We start from the raw sequence: 20,291 nt of genomic DNA, 5'->3' as shown, positions 1-20,291 counted from the left end.
CTAATGTTGCTTTTTAGTCGAGCACTGAAAAAATGATCCCCCAATGTTTCCAAAAATCTCATTCCTTAAGCCAACAAACTTGACAACACGCCACGCTTGGTGGAATCTTTTATCTCTATGTATGAATCGAATCACCTGGTCAATAACACTTTCGTCATAAATTCTTTCGAACTGATTGCTCAAGAGGAATTCATTCCGGAATTATTTATCAGTCATCGGCGATCTGGTAGGACCCGTTCTAAATTCGCACTCCATCGCTTTGCCTGCCAGTGTTAGACATCATCATTGCTGGCAGAAGTTAAGAATGGTTGGGATTTCCAATATTTGTCATACGTCAATAATTAAGATGCTGTCATCCAAACACGGTAGAGAAATGAACGTGCATAAATCCGAGATTGATCCCCCTAACGTAACGGTATTCGGTAATTTTTTTTCCACTTTATTTCTGTGAACTTTACTGTCTATGATCGCATATCAGTCCCATTATTACTTTCTAATTCATATGGGACAAATATGCAATTTTGAGCAATATGGAGACAAAAATTTATGTAAAACCAAGATATTGCGATAATCACAACTCCAGTAACAGGCGAATTTCGACAAAAACATCATGCGGCTTTCGGCCTTGTCATATGACAGAAGCGAAAGCAAACGCTCGAAAAGCAGCTAAAGGTGAATGTTCGAATCTCGCAAACCCTATACCTAACTCTCTTCTCGAGGGGCAATAAAACAGCTGAATTGAACTCACGAAAAGTGGAGTAAAGTTATTTTGGATCGCAACATCACAAGTGCACAAGCAATCTTCAATCATAATTACGAACCTTGTAAGCAGTGCGAAGAGTTTGGATCTTGAAACGGGAATGTCCGAGCCGTGGAGCGGGGTGACTGAGAAAATTCGACGGATTTATGACAAAACCAAAAGTGGAAAATAAACAGAACGCGACTCGATCCATTAATACAGTCCCTGTTAAAAGTTTTGAACCATTGGGGACAACAAAAATGTTTACACATGTAAACAAATATAGTAACAATAAGTAAGCATTCAATGAACCAAGGAAATGCATGTTATTGGTTTTCGACCAATTGAAAAAAAAACACATTTTATAGACTATAGATTCAGTGCTTTGATATTTGACAGATTGGTTTATTTGAAATTCAACCAAAAGAACAAAACATTTGCCACAAACCGATGATCGGCAGTGTCCCTAAGGCAGGTAGCGAGTCATCGGCATCATCCAGCAGCCAGTGGGATATAAATAGAAGACACCGAATGGTCTTCGAGTGATCGAGGAGTAAACCATAATATTTGTTCTGGCGTCTAGCGATCCGTGAATTTCAGTGTTTACGACATGCAGTTTACTTCTTCTCGTCGGATTCGGTTCGATGATCTGCACCACTGAATACGTACCTGCAGTATATAGGAGCCGGGGAAGTTCAATGGAAGTTGACTCACATAAAATGCAAAAAAATACAGTGATTCAAAATATGCAATTTAAAGATTCAGCAAAAATATATTCTGTTCCAGTTTATTTATGTTTTTTGATAAAATGGACTCTACAAACTAAAATTGTCTGAACATGATGGGAAATGTTGAAATCCGAATTTCAAACGCAAATCACATCTCGTTCCTCGAATTCTCTCCCGGTGAGACACGGCTGCAACGGTCATAAATAATTAGGAAAACGATATGAATAATTTGTTTTCGGCGAGCCGATGGATGCTACTGCAACTCGGTAGTCAGTATAATAAATATATGAGTCCATTGGCCCCTTTCACTGAATCTTGAATCTGAATGGCTTTACGAGGTGATGGACTGTATGCTTTGCTACTACGAACTGCTGCCTCCGCACTCACCAGTGCCACCATGTGTTGAGCACCGAAAAATTGCTTTGCGCTGCGTCGTCTACGATTGAGAGAACTTTGCATCGTGCCTATCGGCATTTCACCGGCAGCGGCGCATGAGTGGTTTTCTAAATCATCTACGTTTGCATTTCGTTCGTTTCAACTGGTAGTCGCTGGACAGATTGGAAGTTTAATACCGTATATGAATATGATTACATTAGTTTAGTACCACATTCTTTTATAGGTGTAGGGGAAAGTTGATAATCCAATCTGAGCTACCAACAACAACAGAGCACGTGTCCTAGAACAGACTGAGATGCGAAGAATTTGAATCGAATAACACAATTGTGAAATTTTCATGACGTGGCAACAAGGTCCTGTGGCGCAATGGATAACGCGTCTGACTACGGATCAGAAGATTCCAGGTTCGACTCCTGGCAGGATCGACTTGTTTTTTTTTGCAAAAGCATCTTTAAAAACAATTTACGTTAATTAAAAATACCACCAGACACAAAATTACAAACCTTTCATAAAAAAAAATCACATCATATTTTGTTCAAAAAAATCATGCAAAATTGAGTTTTTTTTTATGAAAAATATTCATTGGAATCACGGTTTCAGATTGGTTCATCGAAAGGTATAATATTTTTATGAAAATTTCATATGTATCTGTTTTGGAACATTTTCCTTTTAAAAACTTCGAAAATTTGTAATGTTGCGAAAAACGCTTTTATTTTAGTCATGTATGTATTATACGTAGATATCTACAACATGCTACCTCATAATATACTAAAAGACAGAGAACAAATCTTCCGTCATTCACATTCCAATTCGTATCGAGGAAGACGTCGCGTCATTTTGCGGACGTGGGACTTCTTCGAATTTCGGAGTTGGTAATAAAACCTCCTCCCCCCTATTTTTCTCATTGTCTCGTCAACCGGCATTCATACATTCCTAATGCTGGCTTGCATGCAGCAGGAAGGCGATCGACTGCAGAAGTTGTCGCCGCTATTCGCGTGACATCCTTTAATTGATGCCGGGCGGCGGCGCGTTTAGGTCCCCTTCCAAAGGCAATCGAATTCCGCTAAAGGATCGACCAACACGCGCAGTGGTGGCCCCATGTCGCGAGAATGGCGCCCAAAGGTGAGTGTTCGATCGAACCAAGTGTCTATGAAATGCACGACATGTTGAACTGGTTCAGAATAAATAGAATCAATATAGAGATCAATGGCGGTGACACAAGTGTCCTTATAATAAGTTAGGAAAAAATGGAAGGTATACTAGAAGTAGATCTTTGATATTAAGAGACCGTGTTTATCTGTGTCTGAATCCGCACTGATGTGGAACTGAAATTTGAAAAATGGCTCAACAACTCAATGAACCAGTCTAACGGCACGAAGACATCGGCCCTTTATGAATGCAAATGCATTTCTCGATAAAGAAGGAGGGGTCCAGGGTTGGGGATATTTTGAAAATTTGTTCATCGCTGCATGCAAATCACATGCTAATGGGCAACGATGAACTTTTAGCAGCTCGACTGCCGTCGTCATCACTGGGAGTTTGTTTCATCCGTTCAGTTTATCGTTTAGGATGAAGGCACCGGAAGTGGACGCGCTTGCCTGCCGCTGTGGCCGAGTGCAACGCAGCTATGAATCCCAATTTTGCACAGTGTTTGTCTCATTTGTCTGGGTGGAATTTCCTTTGACTTCTGAGTCAGTCTCTTGGTGGATGATCCCAACGGGTAACCGACTACCGCCCAGTGCATATTTGTTTAAATTGTTAGAGTTGCCGAGCTGGCAATTAATGGACAATTTTTTTCCATTTTTAATTGCACAGAAACCGCACTTATTTTGCTCCACGATGTCTCCGGTGATTTTTATTGTCACTTAATTATTTCTCAGCAGGCAAGTTGTATTGGGCTTTAGAAGTTTTGCAGAGCTCCGTTCGCAACTCAACTCTTCCTCCTGTCAAACTTTTATACATCTTTGTAACCTCACTTCCTCATGTGAGTGAGGTGAGGTTTCCAAATTATTTATTGAGTAACTTAAAACAAAATTATTGCAGTCAAAGAACAGTTCCCTCAACAAAAGAAACAGGTTTGTTAGCGACCTACAAGAATCTCTCACAATTCACGAAAAGGATTTTCTCCGAATTTCCAAAACGAGATATCTCAGATTTTCCAAAGCGTTATGTCTCCTATATTGCAAAACAGACTTCATCCGAATTTCCAAAAAAAAATTTCCCCGCATTTCGGCAACGGGATTTACTTCGAATTTTCAAAAATGGACATTCCCGTATCCCGAGCGTTTGGCACAAAAAAGGGATAGTAGGCTGTGCTTGCGAACGAACGCGTTTCAAACTTCCTGTCACAGTTTAATTTTTCTCAAATATTTCTTTTCTATCGTATCGGCTGGATGTGCTACGTTCTCCAAAGTGTTTTACGCGTTAAATGTTAAACTGGTGCTGGTGCGGTAACGTTTCAATTCAAATAAACAATTAGGTTTCGGAAAAGCGCAGTTAAAATCGCGACTGTGGCAATCATCCCCGGATGTTCATTTTTGTCATCATCGAAAGAATTCGAAGCTTCTTCCAGCTAATATGTGCACCATGATGTTTCTGGTCTCTGGATATGGATTATTTTGGTGAGAATGTTGCAAAATATTACTTACTATGTTTCTAATGACCAAAACGAAATACGCGCTGGATGTGAAGAATCCGGAAGTTTAAGTAAACAGGCGGGGCTTATTGTAAGCAAAAGTGACCAGGCAGTCTGAAATGGGTCACTGGAACTGCTGTAGAGCTAACACTTTCATACACCCGGACTAAATCTGACTGCAAAATTATGTGAAGCAGAGAGCTTTCTTCCATAACATCACTGCCAGCAAGTGGGGGTTAGTTTGACGCACGCACGCACGCACGCGATTTCCATAAGGAGACATTCCCCAAAATTCTAAAAAAGAATTCCAGCGAATTGCCAAATGGGGATGCTACCAAATTTTTCAAGGGAGTTTCCTCCTCATCTCCAGAGAAAATTTGCTTCGAATTTCCAAAGAAAACGGTTCCGAATTTCCAAAGGGGAATTTTTCTGGATTTTCAAAGCAGAATTCCTCCGAATTTCAAATCAGGAACTTCTCAGATTTGCAAATGGGAATTCATCAGGACTTACAAAGTGTCTTCTTCTTCTTCTTATTGGCATTACATCCCCACACTGGGACAGAGCCGCTTCGCAGCTTAGTGTTCATTAAGCACTTCCACAGTTATTAACTGCGAGGTTTCTAAGCCAAGTTACCATTTTTGCATTAGTATATCATGAGGCTAACACGATGATACTTTTATGCCCAGGGAAGTCGAGACAATTTCCAATCCGAAAATTTCCTAGACCGGCAACGGGAATCGAACCCAGCCACCCTCAGCATGGTCTTGCTTTGTAGCTGCGCGTCTTACCGCACGGCTAAGGAGGGCCAAAGTGTAATTCCTCCGAATTTCCAAGAAATTCCAAATGAAAAATCCGTCGAATTTCAAAATCGGAATACCCCCCCCCCCCCCCGGGGCATCCTTTCCATCGGAGCCTTCTTTCCCGAGACTTAGGCCCGGGACCCCCCTTTCAAGGGGCTCGGAAGCCCCCTTTCAAAGGGCCCGGGAGCCCCCTTTCCAGAGGCTCGGAAGCCTCCTTTCAAGAGGCTCAGAGCCTCCTTTCAAGAGGCTCGGAAGCCTCCTTTCAAGAGGCTCGGAAGCCTCCTTTCAAGAGGCTCGCAAGCCCCCTTTCAAGAGGCTCGGAAGCCCCCTTTCAAGAGGCTCGCAACCCCCCTTTCAAAAGGCTCGGAAGCCTCCTTTCAAGAGGTTCGGAAGCCTTCTTCAAGAGGATCGGAAGCTTCCTTTAAAGAGGCTCAGAAGCCTCCTTTCAAGAGGCTGGGAAACCTTCTTTCAGAAGGCTCGGAAGCCTCCTTTCAAGAGGCTCGGTAGCCTCCTTTCAAGAGGCTCGGTAGTCTCCTTTCAAGAGGCTCGGTAGCCTCCATTCAAGAGGCTCGGTAGCCTCCTTTCAAGAGGCTCGGAAGCCTCCTTTTAAGAGGCTCGGAAGCCTCCTTTCAAGAGGCTCGGAAGCCTCCTTTCAAGAGGCTCGGAAGCCGCCGTTCAAGAGGCTCAGAAGCCTCCTGTCAAGAGGATTCGAAGCCTCCTTTCAAGAGGCTCGGAAGTCGCCTTTCAAGAGGCTGCCTCCTTTCAAGAGGCTGGAAGCCTCCTTTCAAGAGGCAAGCCTCCTTTCAAGAGGCTGGGAAGCCTCCTTCAAGAGGCAGAGAGCCTCCTTTCAAGAGGCTCAGCCTCCTTCAAGAGGCCTGGAAGCCTCCTTTCAAGAGGCCTGGAAGCCTCCTTTCAAGAGGCTGGGAAGCCTCCTTTCAAGAGGCCTGGAACCTCCTTTCAAGAGGCCTCAGAAGCCTCCTTTCAAGAGGCCTGGAAGCCTCCTTTCAAGAGGTCTGGAAGCCTCCTTTCAAGATGCCTGGAAGCCCCCTTTCCAGAGGCTCGGAAGCGTCTTTTCAAGAGGTTCGGAAGCCTCCTTTCAAGAGGCTCGGAAGCCTCCTTTCAAGAGGCTCGGAAGCCTCCTTTCAAGAGGCTCGGAAGCCTCCTTTCAAGAAGCTCGGAAGTCTCCTTTCAAGAGGTTCCGAAGTCTCCTTTCAAGAGGCTCGGAAGCCTAATTTCGAGAGCCTCGGAAGCCTTCTTTCAAGAGGCTCGGAAGCCTCCTTTCAAGAGGCTCGGAAGCCTCCTTTCAAGAGGCTCGGAAGCCTCCTTTCAAGAGACTCGGAAGCCTCCTTTCAAGAGGCTCGGAAGCCTCCTTTCAAGAGGCCTGGAAGACTCCTTTCAAGAGGCCTCAAGCCTCCTTCAAGAGGCCTGGAAGCCTCCTTCAAGAGGCCCGGAAGCCTCCTTTCAAGAGGCCTGGAAGCCTCCTTCAAGAGGCCTCAAGCCTCCTTCAAGAGGCCTGGAAGCCTCCTTTCAAGAGGCCTGGAAGCCTCCTTTCAAGAGGCTCAGAGCCTCCTTTCAAGAGGCTCGGAAGCCTCCTTTCAAGAGGCCTGGAAGCCTCCTTTCAAGAGGCTCAGAAGCCTCCTTTCAAGAGGCTCAGAAGCCTCCTTTCAAGAGGCCTGGAAGCCTCCTTTCAAGAGGCTCAGAAGCCTCCTTCAAGAGGCCTGGAAGCCTCCTTTCAAGAGGTTCAGAAGCCTCCTTTTAGGAGACTTGGAAGCCTCCTTTCAAGAGACTCCGGAAGCCTCCTTTCAAGAGGCTCGGAAGACTCCTTTCAAGAGGCCTCGGAAGCCTCCTTCAAGAGGCTCTGGAAGCCTCCTTCAAGAGGCTCAGAGCCTCCTTTCAAGAGGCTCGGAAGCCTCCTTTCAAGAGGCCTGGAAGCCTCCTTCAAGAGGCTCGGAAGCCTCCTTTCAAGAGGCTCAAGCCTCCTTTCAAGAGGCTCGAAGCCTCCTTTCAAGAGGCCTGGAAGCCTCCTTTCAAGAGGCTCTGGAAGTCTCCTTTCAAGAGGTCTGAAGCCTCCTTTCAAGAGGCCTGAAGCCTCCTTTCCAGAGGCTCGGAAGCCTCCTTTCAAGAGGTCTGGAAGCCTCCTTTCAAGAGGCTCAAGCCTCCTTTCAAGAGGCCTGGAAGCCTCCTTTCAAGAGGCCTCAGAAGCCCCTTTCCAGAGGCTCGGAAGCCTCTTTCAAGAGGTCTGGAAGCCTCCTTTCAAGAGGCCTGGAAGCCTCCTTTCAAGAGGCTCGGAAGCCTCCTTCAAGAGGCTCGGAAGCCTCCTTTCAAGAGGCTCTGGAAGTCTCCTTTCAAGAGGTTCCGAAGTCTCCTTTCAAGAGGTCCAAGCCTCCTTTCAAGAGGCCTGGAAGCCCACCTCGAGAGCCTCAGGAAGCCTTCTTTCAAGAGGCTCTGGAAGCCTCCTTTCAAGAGGCCTGGAAGCCTCCTTCAAGAGGCCTGGAAGCCTCCTTTCAAAGGCTCGGAAGCTTCCTTTCAAAAGGCTTGGAAGCCTCCTTTCAAGAGGCTCTGAAGCCTCCTTTCAAGAGGCTCAGAAGGCTCCTTTCAAGAGGCCTGGAAGCCTCCTTTCAAGAGGCCCGGAAGCCGCCTTTCAAGAGGCCTGGAAGCCTCTTTTCAAAAGGCCCTGAAGCTTTCTTTCAAGAAGCCTGGAAGTCACCTTCCAAGTGGCTTGGAAGCCTCCTTTCAAGAGGCCCTGAAGCCTCCTTTCAAGAGGCTCGGAAGCCTCCTTTCAAGAAGCCTGTAAGCCTCCTTTTAAGTGGACTAGAAGCCTCCTTCAAGAGCCCTGGAAGCCTCCTTTCAAACGGCTCGGAAGCCTCCTTTCAAGAGGCTCGGAAGCCTCCTTTCAAGAGGTTCGGAAGCCTCCTTTCAAGAGGCTCGGAAGCCTCCTTTCAAGAAGCTCGGAAGCTTCCTACTAAGAGGCTCGGAAGCCTTCCTTCAAGATGCTTGCCTCAGCCTTCTTCCAAGAGACTTGCCGCAGCCTTCTTTCAAGAGGCTTGCCACAGCCTTAATCGCAAAACGTTATGTTTAGTGGAGAGTTCAGCCAATTTTTCTGGTCACTGAGTTTTGTTGGTTGAAAAATACTTAAACCGATTTTGAATGTAAGTGATGAAACATTTTGACACATTTCTTATGGATTTTAGTATTTCATCCCTTTTAGTATTCTCTCCAAACTACATCCCGTCGTTTCCAGAGTGCCAAACCAAATTTCGAAACGAAAACTTATCACAAATTCCATGCGTGTTGTCTCCTTCAATTGGCTTGATTCCTTCATATCATGACAGGACCGGAAAGTGCCATTTAATTTAATTATGCAGCAATAACTGCAGGCACGTGACGCCATCGGTTGGCTAATATCACTTAGTGTTGTGTCTTCCAGTGTGGGGTGGATTTTATGAAGTAGACAAAAAGTGGCTGAATTTTACCTCCTTCGCCTTGACTTGTGCTGCTTAGGGGTCAACTAGTTTTATGACCCTATGACAAATGTTTTTTTTCTCTTTCGGTGTGATTTGAAATCGATCCCGGCTGCCTCTCTATCATGTGTGATAGATAGCTTTAACTGCAGTCTAGCTGTTCCTAACTTGCAATTATAACACTCAATCGATGACAAATGGGTCTGGATAAGCAGTTCGGAACATTGGACAAGATAAGTGTTCCTTATAATACTATCGTTCGAACTAATTGGATAGTCGTGCGAGTCAGCGAAGCTCGAGATGAGAAAAAATTGCGGGAGTTCGATAAAGTCATTTGTCATACTTTTGTCCGACGTCGATGTACGCGAGGTAGGAGGACTTAATTGACCGATTTCGATTAGATTTATTCCCATGTTTACAAGAGTTCGCGTGGATTTCTTCTACTACATCCGTCTACACCGTCCAAAGGGCGGTTCAGCACGGCATAGTGAGTTTCTACAACCGAAGAAACAAATAACATCGAAATGTGACCAAAGCAACTCCATCAAAGTCCATTAAGATTCATAAACACACAGAGCCATCCGACCATTGGCCAGATCTTCTGCGAAGGATAAACAATTAAGTCGGGGAATTATACTTTTTGCCACTTTCCTTCCGAGTCCGCACGGCAACCGAGCACGATCCGGCTTAAATTAATAAAAACAGAACACTGTGATATGCAGTCAGCAGCATAACGAAACAAAACAACAACAAGAGCAATAATAACAATTAAAAGTTGGATCCCCAATCGGTCGCCGCGAGGACGACGACGACGTCTTGGGACTTGGGACTCTGCTCAAGTTGGGACCATGCATCAGTTGTGCAGTTTGGCTTCTTCGCCGCTTCGAGGCGGCAATAAGGATTCGGTTTTGCATACAAAGAGTGCGATTTTTATTGCCTCCGTCCGTGGATTCCACTGCGAGTCCGATTCCAGCGGGGACCGATTCCGGACATCGGTCGGTACAGTCATTGTGCTGTTGCTCCCCGTTAGTTAGTTCGGAAACATGATCCCATGAATTGCAGAATATTGTTTGCACCATTTGTGGATGGGCTTCGGTTCCCCGTGTCGTGGTTTGGAGAAGAGGGGCATGCGTCCGCTGAGGAATCGGAGGAATGTGCATCAGTGGAGCAGAAAAATTAATTAAAACTGCACTAGAATAATTATCAGTCTCTAGGCGTTCGGCGGTTCATCACCACGTGGATAGCGTTTTGTATTAAGGGAACTGCAATTGATTCTGAGAGCGTTTCTGTAAGTTCATGGTAGTTCTTTTTTACGTTTTTATATCAAATATTTCATAGTGAATGCCATTATCCATGGGCGCTTAACCTACCGATCTGGTCAATTCTGAATAGCGCAAAATTCAGAGAAAATTAGTAAGCTCTTTCAGTGGAATGTCTTCACCGGTCATAAAACGAGTTTAAAAGAGATTGAGATGCATATCTGTAAAGATTACAACGCAACGTGGTGGAATTAAATGGAATATTACTAAACTTGTCTTTTGACAGGTGATTTAAAATAAATTAATCCTGGAATTATCAGAAACAAAATCGTACCTCTCAATAACTAAAAGCTATTTCAAAATGCAGATGCAGAGCTTCAAAAAAGACAACGAAGCGTCAGAGAAATAAGACAAAGCAAAATATACAAACAGGAGAGAAAATACACAAATAGGAGAGAAAGAGGACAAAAATTATACAAAGAAGAAAACAAAATTCAGATTTCCTTTTTTTGTAATGATTCAGAAAAAAAATTCGGCGGAGATTTTAAAGATCTTTCGTGGTAATTCAAGTTTTCGTGATAATTCGGAAAAAAATCCATGTTTTAAAGAATTTCTCATGGAAATTTAAAAAAAAAACTTTCCAGATAAAATCGGAGTAATTTTTCTTCTAATATTTGAAAAATTTGGAAAATAGTAAAAATTCTCAAAACACTTTTTGGAAATTTAGAGTAATTACCTGGATATTCGGATTACAAACCGGGCACCAATGACATGTTATTTGAGAGGAGTGCAGCGGGAGTTTACTTCAAATCGACATCGACAAAGTCCGTAGTAGCTCCCGAGTTCAAAGGTGTAGTACATTAATTACGTAAAGGCTTAGCGAAAGGGGGTCTCCCATTATGACACTTTTTCGAAAACTGTCATGATATAATATTCTTAGACTCAGAAACTACCAACGGCACCGGCTGAGATAGAGACTGGGAGCAGCGATGTTAGAAAATCGCTTCTAGCGACCAACGAACATGTACACAGCTTATGTGAGATCTATTAGCATCATCGTCAGTAAGCGATGCTTTTGCGCTCTCCACCCTTATTCGTGCGGAGCGCTTCGGGTAGTGAGTTACCATGATCTCAAGAAAGCAAGATACACGTAAATCGGTGTCGTCTCCACTCACAGCTTGTAACTCACGCGATTCAACGTTTATTGCGAGAGCACGCAAAAAGCCGTTACTCTCAATGTGTACAGTTGTAGACATCAAGTTAATCGGAACATGTACAACTTACGATCAAATGGAATCGAATCACGATCATTGCTGCAATGATCGTAATTCTTTCTTTCAAATCGGACATGTGCTTTTGCTAGGGGCTGCCCGTTCACATGCGGAACGGCATGTTCTTATGTTTTTACAGTGCAAATAGAAGGAAACACGTAGGCGCGCGTCGAAAATACGCGGGCATAAATACTCGCTGGTGGAATTCAGGGTGCGCGTCCGCGTGACTCCTGCGTATAGTCTTTAACAGCTAAAACTGACATTTAGAAAATTCAAACATCCTTCTATTAGTTGCATTAACTAAATGACGGTTATAAAGTTGTTAAAATGGTGAAACATAGAGAATCCATTTCCCGATACTTTTCTTATCCCGGAAAAAGATTAAAAACATAGTTTCCCTCGAAGACTGCAAAGCCAAATACTTCCCGAATAAGCCTAAATTCAAGTTAAAAATACTGCTTGCTCCGGGATTCCGGGACATCACGGGATTTTGACGTAAACTACGTCTAAGGGCAGAGGCGCATCCACGTTTCGAGTCGTGGATAGGACAAATAGGAAATGCCGATTTGGGCAACAGTTCTGATGTTAGTATTAGCATTAAGCGATTCGCATGATTCGTAGGTGTTATAAACCCAAACTATTTTATGATAGTAGCAACAATTCCATCCGTTACCACAGATATTGATTTTGGACTAATCGCTATCTCTTAGATGGAGGCAAGGCACTCTTAAACAGTCGAGACCTGCCCTGGGCCAATGCCTTGTGAATGCTGAAGGTGAAATGATTGTAAGCAGACCTCTGATATGTGCCACGAAACTGTTAGTGTGGAAGCTATAACAGTAGAAATCGGTTTGGTAGAATGTAAAAGACAGAACGAACTATCACATACAGAATATCAAAGGGACGAACCTGCGATCGAACCCATGATCTCCTACTTACAGGAAGAAACGATAGCCACCAGATCACCAAGCTTGGCTCCGGTTAGAACAACAGTTCTCGTGTTGAGAAATCGAAAATAATCAGCACTTGAAAAGTGTTTGTGACCAGAATACTCATCATATGAGGAAATTTTCTTAATTTCTGTGACAAATACTGCTTTTTCAAGATTGTACAAGAAATTCCAAAACGCTTGACATACAACTTGGAATTCTCACAATTATCGAATATCTTTATAAGCTTCCAGGAGAAGACACGGATAACAGAAATTCGAAAAAATATTCAATAGTTTCATTCAATTATTACTTATTGCTAGGATTTCTAAAATGGTTATGGATATCTAGCGATTCAAAGCAAACAAAAAAAAATCTTTTGGAGGCTCAGAATCCCTTACGAACCAGATTTAGAGCGGGCTTTGGGATGTTTCTGGTTCCCCAGATTTCAATAAATCTTATGAGATTTGCTGAAAACTTTTTTCTGTGGGCTTCTAATAATCCTAATAATCGTGCTTTATCTTCTATCTATATTTTATCTTATCTATCTATATAAAAATGAAATGGTCTGTGGCATAACTCGAAAACGGCTGGATGGATTTTCTTCATTCCTTCAGCAGCTATGTTCGTTATCGTTTCCAACGGGTTTATATGATATTTCCTTATGCGAAAATCACGAGTAAGGTTGATTAAATCTTGAAAAACTAAAATAGAGATTCGCGTGCAACCCGGAGACGACCCAGCCTAGGGCTGAAAGTGTCGTAACTAAATATGTACTTAAAAAAAATCGCATGGGCAGTTCACAACGCGCATTTTTGCCTACTATGCAGGACAACGTCTGCCTAGTATCTTACTATCTTCTTTCTATAAAAAAATGAGTTTGCCTTTTCTTCGAGGCAACATAACTAAAGAACGGGTTGAACCGATTTTCAAGATTTCCTCACTGACCGGTTCGTCTATATCTAAATCTATCTATATCTATATTTTCTATCTATATACATAAAATAAATTTCTGTCTGTCTGAACCTTATGACTCGGAAACTACTGAACCGATCAGCGTGAAAATTAGTATGCAGATGTATTTGGGGCAGGGGAAGGTTCTTAAGAAGGTCCAAGCCCCTCCTCGCTTTGAAAAACAAATTTCTTCATAACTCGAGAATTAATCATACAAATGAAGCAGAAATTTCTGCATAACTCGAAATCTAATCAGAGAATAAATTAATGTTAGGCGAAATGAAGTTCGTCGGGTCTGCTAGTCTTTTCTTCTTTTTTTTTCTATATATAAAAATGAGTTTGTTTTTCCTTTGAGGCATTATAATTCACAAACGCATGGACCGATGTGCAAGATTTTTTCACTAATCGATTCGTCTTGAGGTCAGTTGTGTTTATATGCAGAGAGAGTTAGAAATTTTCGATGTGATAGTTTGAAAACCATCAAAATACATAAATCTGGTGAGTTTTATAGAAATCCCAAACAACCGAGTCAAAATAGATCTAGAGTGCAGCGCTGCTAGTAAGCTTAAATTTGATATTTGAAAATCAACTCACCAATTATAACTTCTACATATTTTAATTAATCACATTCGCAGATTTCATCAACTTCTATTTTACCCATAGAAAACCTTTGGAGATTCGAGCGCTTTCGCGGGATCATAAATTGTCTGAAGTCCTAAAGAATAATCAGTAATCAATTGCTCAAGGATTCAGAATCCTCTGTGATTGTTGTTTAGATTTTTTTTTATCTTTATTAAAGAGACTTTCTTGACTAACTTTAAAGTCACCTTACACACAAGTTCTTGCCAGCCAATGACTTCATATGTTCTTACCATAATCATGGGTAGGACAATGCTTTGACTGTCCCACCCAGGAAAATTCATGCGTAGCACATGTCCTACTTGTCCCACCCACTCCCGGCGCCGCTGTCTAAGGGGAAGACTCGGATACAGGGTGACAAATGAAAATTTTCAAATTCGAGACCGTCACGAAATCATGTAAGATTTCAAACGTTAATAGCTCCTTTATCTTTCAATGGATTTTCGAGATTTTATTATCAATCGAATCGGAAACTCTCCAGCAATTTTTTAAGCCCATTTGGTCTATTGATTATCAACCTAAAAACATTGGAAATTCTAATTCTTTACCAACCCAGTAAAATTTCAGAGTTTCGTTACGACCGCCGGCTGCGGTTGGTTCTTGCGCTCTACTTTTGTGCGGTGATTCGCACAAAAAGTAGGCTACAATAGAACCAGAGCAATGAACACGGTCGGAGCAAAAAAGTAGTGTTTATGAAAAAGTGCTACAGATGCTGGACATGTTCATGTAAGCAAGAGGTGATTATCAAAATTGATTATCAATTTTATACAAGGTTATCTTACTATTTAGGCAGCACCCCTTAAAATAACAAGCATTTAATCGTTATTTCATAGGTAATTAACTATGAGATGTATTAATTACTCTAAGTCGAATAACATTCAGAGAAAGGCATCATCTCCACTGCGGAATAATAAATTTGGGGTTTTTAAATGAAAATTTTAAATTGTCATATCCAACCATTTTCATATAGTGAGTTACGTCAATTTTGATCGAAACATAAATGGATTGGTGTGCGATCGAACATGATTTACGGAAAAACTACACATTACACGCGGCAAAACGTTTACCAAAACGAACCTCGCTACCTTCCGACCCCATAATATATCCAACATCCCATTCAAGATTTTTTTATGTACAGGTTATCCGACTTCGTCAGTAGATGGGAATAACCAGCGCGGAGGGGAAACATAAATTTTCAGTGCAAAACGTAAATAAACGAGCATAAATTCCATACAAAAATCCAAGATGGCTGAGTTGGGGATATTGACAAGTCGGATAACCTGTACATAAAAAAATCTTGATCCCATTGGTTGTAATTTGACTAAGCACGCACGCGCGGTATGTATTGTATGAGAATTACTATGCAAACAGTATTTTTTTTGGAAAACCGTTTTGCAACGTTGCTCATTAATATCTAAAAATATATAAGAACGTTGACAACATAGAAAATTTAGCAAGTGAATGAATCGTCTTTGCGAAACAATTTGCTGCTTGCAAGAAAAATTATTAAGGAAAAACTAAATCGTGGAAAATTTAATTGAGCACGTAAAACAATACCATATCAATAATGAGCATTTTTCTTCTTTTTCTTCTTCTTATTGGCATTACATCCCCACACTGGGACAGAGCCGCCTCGCAGTTTAGTGTTCAATAGGCACTTCCTCAGTTATTAACTGCGAGGTTTCTAAGCCAGGTTACCATTTTTGCATTCGTATATCATGAGGCTAACACGATGATACTTTTATGCCCAGGGAAGTCGAGACAATTTCCAATCCAAAAATTTCCTAGACCGGCACCGGGAATCGAACCCAGCCACCCTCAGCATGGCCTTGCTTTGTAGCCGCGCGTCTAACCGCACGGCTAAGGAGGACCCTTCAGCATGAGGGTTTTTTTTTTTGATTTCTTTATTATAGAGGTTTGCAGCCCTGGGCTGGCTCACCTCTTAGAGCATTTTTGTTTTCTTTATAACTTTGCTTACGAAAATCCGATCGGTTCGCAACAACAACTGTCTTACAGATTTAGACATATTTTACGAAGTCTTCGGGTTGATTATATTTAGGGGGAGATCCTCAAGTTCCGGACACATAAGCCATTTAACAACAAAAAACTCTAACTATCCGGATTATGTTTCTTTTTATGCCTTACCAGCAGAACGTACCCTGCGTTGCTCGGGTTTTTACGTTTAATGTCATTTTCTGCGTTGATTGCGACGCCGTACTCTAGATAATATTTCGAGCGATAGCATTAGGTTTTATCCAAACTCGCCCTAATATTGTATTATAACAATTTTCCCAACTTTTCTTTTAAAATTTACTAACCTTTTACATATAGAAACACAGCTGATCCCAATACGAATCGATTAGTGAGGAAATCTCGCAAATCGGTCATCCTATTCGTGAATTATATTGCCTCAAAGGAAAAATAGATAGAAGAAAGATACACAAAATATGACCATTGACCATTGATGATTCATACAAACTATATTTGGTCATTTGAACACGTTTTGCGACGATGGTGAAAAATTTCACGGTTCAGAAAAATGTCTCCTAGTACTGGACACTATTGCATCATGTTCAAATGTGACTAAGTTCCTGTTACATAAGAAAGGACATTATTCAGAATAGTAATATTTTTCACGTGCTTTAAGTTGTAAATACTAAAAATTGTTAGTGGAGCTCATTTGACTCTTCAGCTAAATTTTTTACATCCTAATCCAAATTCACACCTTTTTGAATGTCCTCTTCAATTTTTGTTTCTGCTAATTTCTGTGGCTTTCTCTGCAAGAGAAACAATTGAATTGAAGTAAGTGTAACAAAACAGGTGTGAAGAATTTTTATTCAACTTCAAATTTTGTACAAAGTTTATCACATGAAGATCTGATATTCCTTGCCGTCAGAAGCCTTTTCAATAGCTTCCTTTTGTACTTAATAATATGAAGGAGGGACCTCTGCTAGTATCGTTTTAAGAACTGTCCGATATTGGGAGGTGTCCGGCGCTGGGGGATCTCCTCCTAAATAGTTAATGATCCGCCTCACGAAACGATCTTTCACAGACGGGGCGATTTCTATAGTAATTTCCATACAAACTTCAAACGTCTCGTACTCAGTTAAATTATAACCAATTCAGTTGAAAATTTAGGAGGTTCATCAAAACAACAAATGTTATCGTTCGAGCATAGATGAGCGCAAAAGTCAAAATTTCAATCCCTCTAGGCTCTAACCAAAACAATTATCTTATGATCTGTTTTACGTAGTTTACGTCGGGCGGTCGTATCTTGTATATAACCCTTCTGATTTTTTTGTTATAAAAAGCAAAACTGAATCCTGATAAGGGATCTATTTAATAGCAAAAAATCGTTGCTGAAAACAATTTGAAATGTTCGTGAGTTTGGTGCAATTTTGTTTTCGTGACGTATTGCTTAACAATAGTTTGCAGTTCGAATCACACTATATGTTATAAATCACAACACCAGCATACAGCAATGTCAAATAATACAATTCCCAGTTTTCATTCAAAAGTTATTACGAGGCCTTCCCCTTTAAAAATTTGAATTTGTTGCAATTGTTTAATCGATTCAACAAGTCTTGTGAGGAATATATTTGTTCAAGTATATTAACATCCATTTTTGGTAGCATAATTTTGCTTTATATTTTCATAGCCTTTTTTTAGAAATAAGTTTCTTCTCTAGGTTTCATATCGTTTTTACCAATTTCGTTGCCAGGATTGAAGCAGAGGCGACATTTTAATTGATAATGTATCCATCTTTTCTTCAAAATCTAAAAATCGAGATTGCACCACATTTTTCCTGAAATTATAAAATTGATGTTCCTCCATAAATTAGACCTGTGCGCCGTCGCCGCCTCTATGTGCAAAAAGATGATTATTTTCAGCACCAGTGTTAATTTTATTGAGTTTTTGGACTACGGAACCCGGTAATTTCAACAGCAAAATTGTCATTACCGAGAGTTCGGCATAAACGAAAAAGTCAAATAAATATGAACATAACTGAGTTAGTCAGTAAATGAGGATTTGTTTTTTGGAAACCTATTTTACTGACTGGACAGTATATTCAATCAATGTTCATTTGCATAAAATAAAAGTATAATGTAATAAAGACTTTGACAGTTTTTGATTGATAGAGATTGAATGAAAAAAAATCTCTCACTTATTATCATCATCACTTACGATATGTAGCATAATATGAAAAATGTTTAGTACGATAACTCAGGAAGCTTTGGCTATACTCCATGATAATTTCTTTTGAAAATTTGCGAAGGCAGAGGGCATCGATGCAATTCAACTTGTTTTACACAGCTATGCGATCTGTGGCTGAGTTTTACAAAACACAAAAAAGTTCACTTTTGGAAACGCAGGTCCAACCAGTACAATTTACAAAATAATATTTAGCTCAACGGGTAAGACATAAGCAACAAAACAAGAGCGAGAAGCTCTACAACCGCGTTTAGTATTTTAAAAAGGCTGGTCGGCAAATTTTAATTTTTTACCGGTGGCGCTGTATAAATTTCTACCGACTTTTTGTGCCGTTCAGTATTTTATGAATATAATGATTCATTCAGCAAACATAAATAAAATTCAAAATAATCAACAGAATTTGTTACCGAGACTCGGGAATTTATTACTGACAAACGTTGTTGGTCCACAAACAAACTGGAATTTCAGTAAAAAAGAAATTTTCCTATTGAAACTCGGCATACAAAACACCGAACATTGAAACGCTGGTTAAGTGTATATACATTTTTCAAATCAAAATCTTCCACATAATGTACATTTTCACATCTAAGTTTCAAAGCATTGTAAATTAAGAATCCGAAGTGCCCATTCTCTCGAGCTCATTACGCTATAACACTCTCTTACCCTCTTGAGCGCAATAACCTATTTTTAATAACAATAGGTCCAAACCTGCCGAAACCATTATTTTTTCTTCAAAAATTTGTAAAAATATTTGAAAACACGAGAAAAAAATCTGCGAGAACATACCTATCGGAAAACAATTCTCGGATAATTCGAGTAAAAAATCGAAAGGGAGGGACAAAAGTTAATTTTTTTTTGTATCGTCCTAAATAAATCAACGAACTTGTTGCTTTCAGTGAATGAATAAAATTATATTTTTCACATTGTTTTAGAAATTAAGGTAACAGATTTTACGTTCTTAACGTTTTTACTGATTTTGAAGGTTGCTATAAAATGATCCTCTCTTTAAGAGGTGGTGTGCGCCAATTACCGAGGAATAACCATTAATTCGAATAACCATAATTCGGCGTACAAAATTATGTCCAGAATTCTGATCAACAGATTGAGACCGCTTGAAAAGTACATCGTCGGCGAATACTAGACAGGATTTCATTAGAGCCGAACAACGACGGCTTACTGGTAATACTTGCTGGAAACAGAAGTATATTACGGACTTATAGGATATTTTTTCCAAGTCGACATGCTCGTATATTAATAATGGCATTCGCAAAAGAACAATTTCGGCATCATTTGTGTCCTTTTTGCTTTTTCATGCTGTTAGCTAAAAAATCCCAAATCCCAATTAGCATCGCACCATATCGCACTTAAATTGAAAGCTACTCGAGATTTTGCTTTCAAATTTTAAAGACATTGCTTCTTCCCACGTCAATAGTTTGAAGATTTTAAAAAGTATCTAACTATCGAAGTTTTCGAAGCTACGGGAAATTTCGCTGCAATAAGAAATAAAATGGGAACAAAGTACACATAATGTTAAATAATTAGTTGAGGAGCTTCAATCTACAAGCAAGCGCGCTCAACGTCCCGCGTGTAGTCATACAAAGCAAACAGAAAGACACTCACGCTCTAGGGGCAAATAGTTGTCACGATTCGTTCGTAGGTAGAACGGCTAGAGTAACTCATTTCTCAGAGCAAGACTCAATCTTGCAATATTTTGTTATGTGCGAGTGTCCAAGGTAATAACACTCAATCGTGAAAGATGGGAACTCAATGTTGTTCGTAAATTGTACAGATCGCGATCTGTACAGTTTAGGATAAACTTCTAATCGGATCATGTTCGTCCGATTTCCATCGCTGACTGGGAGGCATATCATGCCTCTTCTTAATTTGGCAGGTTCGTGGCACGATTTTTACACTGCGCAATCCGTTGCGCTTGACCCTAAAGGGAGTTTCTTTTAAAACAGTGTCCTAACCCAAAATCTGGGCAGATAGGATCACTAATCACAAAACGATGTGGTTCCGAAGAACGCTAACTACGAACAGAACGTTTTTTACAGAGTCCAAATGTGTTTTATATTACAAGCTATGTGTTGCTACATTTTCGCGTCATTGCGCATATACAAAGTGGTTTAATTTTGCTTACACTGGTTAAACGTGAGGGTATTGATCCGTGTGACAAATATAATTTATTGAGCATGGGAGAGTCGATGTGCTTGCTCTGCACAAGCATTGAAATAAGTAATTTGATCCGAACGCTTGGGGTGAAATTGC

General features: G+C 40.8%; 1 protein-coding gene and 1 non-coding gene across 4 annotated transcripts in view; one reads left to right on the top strand and one right to left on the bottom strand.

Annotated features, from left to right (window-relative positions):
• LOC134220283 (matrix metalloproteinase-2-like) overlaps nucleotides 1–20,291 on the bottom strand; it is a 261,279-nt gene that overhangs the window by 183,902 nt on the left and 57,086 nt on the right. The gene's annotated exons all lie outside the window — the stretch shown is intronic.
• On the top strand, nucleotides 2,216–2,288 carry Trnar-acg (transfer RNA arginine (anticodon ACG)). The gene has a single exon. It is a non-coding gene; the product is annotated as a tRNA-Arg (tRNA).

Source organism: Armigeres subalbatus, chromosome 3 (genome assembly GCF_024139115.2).
Source record: "Armigeres subalbatus isolate Guangzhou_Male chromosome 3, GZ_Asu_2, whole genome shotgun sequence".
NCBI lineage: Eukaryota > Metazoa > Arthropoda > Insecta > Diptera > Culicidae > Armigeres > Armigeres subalbatus.
This window is presented reverse-complemented; position numbering and strand designations above follow the sequence as displayed.